Source organism: Penaeus monodon, chromosome 14 (genome assembly GCF_015228065.2).
Source record: "Penaeus monodon isolate SGIC_2016 chromosome 14, NSTDA_Pmon_1, whole genome shotgun sequence".
Classification (NCBI taxonomy): Eukaryota; Metazoa; Arthropoda; class Malacostraca; order Decapoda; family Penaeidae; genus Penaeus; species Penaeus monodon.
In genome coordinates, this window is record NC_051399.1 from 15,358,897 (window position 1) to 15,364,893 (window position 5,997).

At 34.9% G+C, this 5,997-nt stretch overlaps 1 protein-coding gene across 3 annotated transcripts in view; it reads right to left on the bottom strand.

The window, feature by feature from the left end:
* LOC119580918 (golgin subfamily A member 1-like) overlaps window positions 1–5,997 on the bottom strand; it is a 78,033-nt gene that overhangs the window by 59,719 nt on the left and 12,317 nt on the right. The gene's annotated exons all lie outside the window — the stretch shown is intronic.

Below are 5,997 nucleotides of genomic sequence, written 5' to 3' on the forward strand. Positions count from 1 at the left end.
TTTTTAAACGAGAATTTCTTAAGGAGGTATAAATTGGAAAAAGGGGATACAATGTGAAAATTTTTAAAGGGGTTATAACTGTATTCATAGCAGTATCATTAAAAAAATTTAAACATTTTATCAACAACTGTTTTTATGAGATTCTTTTCATATACATTAAAAGAAGGAGAGGAGAGAACGAAGATTCGAACAAATTTGCCTTTGTCATTTTTCCTACACAACTTAAATTTCCCCTAGCAGATCTCTCTGTTTCCACGTGATTTTATTTGCAGTGTGACGGATGAGCAGAGGCATTGTGACAAATGTAAAAAGGCATGAATGAGAGAATAAGCAACTTCAAATAACCAAGATATGTGATGACGCATTTCAATTTTTGACCAGTGTCTAGTTCTAAAGAAGACGTACGACTTAATACGGGAATCTCAGGCTTTATGTGTCTAATCCTTCCCATTTATACTTTTTTTCCACACTACCCACAACTTATTACTATCAAGTGTTGGGCTCTTACATGCTTGCGGTTTTGCCAATGCCCATGTAACCGTCCTTTATACCGTTTGAAGGGACTCTGGTACAAAGTTGAGGTCGAAAAAGAGTCATGATTCATTCCGTAAAGGTATAATGCAACCAAGATCGAACATAAACTGTGGTTGCATTTTAACTTTCTTTGTTGCCAGATATGAACCCAAATCCAGCCATCGTTCCAGCCATCAGTATATTTACCCAAGCTGGGTATCATGGCCAAATTAACACATTTCAAATTTTACCCTTAAATTGAATTCCCCATTTCATAGCACCACAAATCAACCAACGTTTTCACTTCCCATGTTTAGTTAGTGCAAAAATGGCTCTATCCTGCTCTATTAAGTATATTAAAAGGGCAAACGAAAATTGTTCTTGTTTCAAATTCTCGAAAACCCTTTTGGTTCTTAAAAAAAAATTTCGTAGATACCAGCAATGAGATAGCGTTTCCAGTCAAATAAAATCAGGCCTAGTGATCTCTGTAAAATAATTGGCCAACCCGTCATAAAAACGTGGCGCGTCGCTCCTCATATCCCGTGATGGGAATTGCATAAGCGCCCCAGACCTCAGGGCAGGATTCTTCAACTTCGGCACACGAATGGATTTTTAGAGATACACGAATAATATTTAAGTATTTTTCTATGCATATTTATAAACGAGGTTATTCATCATATCTTAGGATCTTGTTAGATTTAACTGCTATATATTATTCAAAATACGTTTGTAAAAGTAAAGATAAAAACACGTAAAATACAAGGGTTATGTGACTGATTATACTTTTGGGAATCGCGTCTGTTTTAGAGAATGATATGCTGCTGATATAAGGGAATTTTCGCGTACCGATGTTTGTCATATACGTGGGCATGAATATGAATGGAGTTTCAAACCCTGGGAGGCCGATTTTTTTTCTGTAATCTCAGTTCTGTTTCACAGCTGTGACCACTTCGTTTTAACCTGGAGTTTGTTATTAATGGCAAAGTGACTTGCAGTTAGCTTTGGATGTAATATTTCAAAATACACTTATCAGATCTATATAGCATACTTCCAGTAAATTTGGAGAAAAATGCTGTCATCAATTTTCAGGAATATGACTTCATTCGTTTTGTTTGTTAATACTCGTTTCCAAATTACAAATAAGGATGTTTGTCAAGAATCGCCAACGCCTCTGCGCCTTCAACATGCAGGTGACGGGCAACTAATACACGTAATATTTTGGCAAGATAAAGCATGGGCTGGGTACTTATCCAAGGGCAGGGGAGACCTACAGCAGTTAGAATTGACAAAATAGACAATCCTCAATTTATTTTGGCGTCACAAGTGGAACATATATTTATTCAGATATTCATGAAAAGTTTAAAAATTAAGTTCTTTTCTTTATGATGATTAGAGAATTAGGATGTGAAAAGAGGGACAAAAATAAAACATTTAGAGATGATTCTTCATACAAGTATAAAAATATTAAGAAAGAATAATAACAAATTATGTACAGTTCTTGCCATTTAATATAGCAACCAATTTCCGTACAAAGCCAAATACGGGATTTGGTTCAATATGCTCACGGAAAAGGTTTGCCCAGACAGAGCGGTAGGATAGTCTTTCTGGAACACCCCCAGGTAGTATGTTATTTTGAACTAAAATGCAGTATCAAAATGTTTCTATTGAAATTGTCTGTCAGTGCACATGGAGAAATATGTGATGAGGATAGAAAGGCAAGACACGTAGTAAAAAAAGAAAATCCCTCGTTCATGGCCGGGCCATAAGTGAAAGGCCCGGGCGAAGCCAGAACTTCGCAAATCTCAAGCAAGCAAGCCCTCGTTCATAGGATTATTTGATAATTTCTCATTCCTTATTTTGGTGTTTCTCCATACACCAAAAACTGTCCCTGTTATCCTATTATTACTGATTGTGAAAACTGAGCTTGACACATGTAATTATCATCACAGGAGGCAAATGAACACTAAGTCCCCAAGTCTGCCACACCAGACAACCTGGTCCCTACGCTCCCTACGTAGTCACAATTGTTGAACTAAATCATTACATACTGGACATTGATACAGACATGATTTAGTCATGAATATACATACATGCATAATACATACATACATATATATATATAATATGATATATATAATATATATAATATATATATATATATATATATATGTGTGTGTGTGTGTGTGGTGTGTGTGTGTGTGTGTGTGTATGTATGTACACACACACACACACACACACACACACAACACCACCACGCACACACACACCACACACACACACACACACACACACACACACACACACACACACACACACACACATAAATATATATATATTATATATATATATTATATATATATATATATATATATATATATACTGTACATATACATATAGATATGCATATGCATAGTAAAAAAAAAATACATATACTTACATATACAAATATGCGTACCCATACCTACACATATAGACCACATGAGTAACAAAACTGGCCAGCGACCCAATAACAATAAACATCAGCAGAGAAATGAACACAAATGAACGAAATAAAGAAGACACCCGAGAGATCAAGCGCACTACTGAGCCTCAAAGGCCGCCAATCACCTGAGTGTCAAAATTGAACTTCAGACTATAATGACATAATTCAAGGGAAGGCGTCGCTTCGCTAACGTGTAAATATGATTCTTTAAGATACTGACAAAATAAGGGGAGGGAGAGGGAGAGACAATGACGATTAATAAGATTTCCTAAATACCACATTGTTGTAAAAAAAATGGAAATTCATGTTTAATGTTTATCCATATTATTTATATCTAACTAGACCATTATATCTTATATATGTATATATATATATATATATATATATATATATATATATATATATATATAATCGTGTGTTTTTCTTTCATTTTTACATAAACTTATTGTGAAAGGAGAAAGGAAAAAATAAAGGAACACTAAAAACGGAGAAAAGACGGGAACAAAATGAACAAAAAAAAAAACGACGGATAGGTAACGAATAGAAAATAGGACTGAAGGAACTAGGAGAGGAACGAAATGGAAAAAAAAATAAAAAGAGGAAACTAAAAATAATAATAAGAGAGAAACGAAAAGACATAAACAACACAAAAAGGAAGAAAAAAAAAGATCGCGACAGACCGAAAGAAAGAGGATAAGAACGGAAGCAAAAATGGCAGAAAAAAGAAAGCATGGACTTACGAGAAAAAAAATTAAAGGTAAAAGAAAGAAACGGATGGAGGAAAGACATGATAAAATGAGAGAGAGAGAGAGAGAGAGAGAGAGAGAGAGAGAGAGAGAGAGAGAGAGAGAGAGAGAGAGAGAGAGAGAGAGAGAGAGAGAGAGAGGAGAGTAGGAAGGAGAGAGAGAGAGAGAGAGAGAGAGAGACTAAAAGATACTTTGCTTGCGGCAACCTCTACCTGCAGTACCTGCTACGAAAGCTTGAAAAGGACGAGATTATCAATAACATGAAACTAACATTCTTCAAATGTGGATGAAAACACATTGGTAGCCATCGTGAAAAAGACTGACATTAGATTTTTAACACATTTTTGTGAATATATGGTTAACCTGCAACATTCATGACTAAATTCATGTTTACATCAATGTTCAGTATGTACTGATTTCTTATTTTAATTAGCTGTGACACCATAGGGGAGCGGCCCCAAGGTTGTGGCCCGACTATGAGGAACTTGATGCTCAACTGCCTCCTGTGATAATAATTACGCATGTATCAAGCTCAAATTTTCATATTCAGTAATAGGATAATAAGGGCAGTTTTTGGTGTATAGATAAATACATTACGTTTAATGTAACAGGAATGAGAAAGTAGCAAATAATCCTATGAACGGGGAAAATTCAATTTTACTACCTTCCTTACATTTAATGTAATATCCTCATCACAGCTATAGTATAACCTAATATTTCTGAATGTGTGCTGACAGACAATTTCATAAGAATTAAGATACATCTGTATCCCAAACATTTGTCGTCATTAATGTGTCCGTTTTTTCTACCAAAGAAATAAATTACATGCATTCAGTTTTTCAAAAGACATGTAGGACTAAAATGTCAACTAAAAAATTTATATCATTTATAATAGTTAACATTCGCTCTAAATTCTGATGTGCCTGGATGTAGTTTATATATTACCTCATTCATACCACGGGAACGCATTCGCACACAGTTGTGTTGACGTCGGACAAAAGACAGAAGTAGCCAATGGGTGCCACTCGTCACCCTTACATCAGTTCTAAAAGAAGGCCTTTAACAAGGTAGCTTTTGCATTACATTGATAAACACCATTTATAGACATGCAACAAGAATGAAGAACTTATTATCCAACTCGGACTATCCTATTAAAGGTTTAAATAAAATTAAAGTCATGGGGTTATTCCGGAAAATTATCTATATGAGACATTTTACTTTCACACAGCATTAAAAGCATACAGAGCAGTTTTTTTCAGTAATTGCTTAGAAACCTGGGTGTCCTCGGTGCGACAGTTGTTACCGAGAGCGACGAACCTCCAGAGACCAAGTCCAAAATCCAGGGTATCGTGTAAACCCAAAAAATCCAACTACCTTTCCTACCTTCTATTTATTTCCTAGACAGGGGGGAACTCCCCCTGTATCCCCCCCCTTTATTAGCACTTGCCAACTTACAGAAAATGCTACATTAAGATCTCTGTGAGAGTGTGTTCTGGATATGCAACGATATTTTCGTCATTTTGCAGTACTATGTAAAATGCCCTTTAAGATGTCAGTGTTCTTTACCCTTAATCTCTATGCATCACTCTCAGTAACATTAACAACCTTCTTCTTCTTCTTCTTCTTTTAGAGGGTTTTAGACTTCTTATGTCTATATTCCTGGATCTTATTTTTTGGAATCTTCTCTCTGTTGTTTGAAGGTTTTGATCTCTGTTTTGTATGATATCTATTATTATTATTCTTTGTAGGAAGATTTCATGTGTCTTAGTATGTAGTACTTCTTAGCAGGAGGTTGATTTTCCCCTGTTATAAGTAGAGGGATATTTGGATTAGTTATTTTTTACTTTTTAATGCCTCTAATAGTTTGGTTCTTTCAGAATGGAATCTTGGAACATTGCAATGTTAAGTGTTCAATAGTTTATTCTGTGAGACATACATCTAATTTCTGTTTTCTGCTCTGGACCATGGTTGTGGGGTGTTATCTTTGAGTAATAGGTTTTTGTGATCAGGGTTCTTTGTAATTGTTCTTCCCATTGTCTTTTGCTTTTTGCTTTTATGTCTTTTATTATGTATTAGTGTCTTGTGGATGATTATGGAATTTTCTAATTTGTGAGCTTTCTTTGCTGCAAGATCTACAATTTCATTCCATTATGCTTTTTTTTATTGTAGATGTTTTTGTTTTGTTTGTATGTGTAGGGTTTGTATTTTGTGTTGTCAAGTGTGAAATTACTGTATTTGTAGTTTTGAGTTGATTAT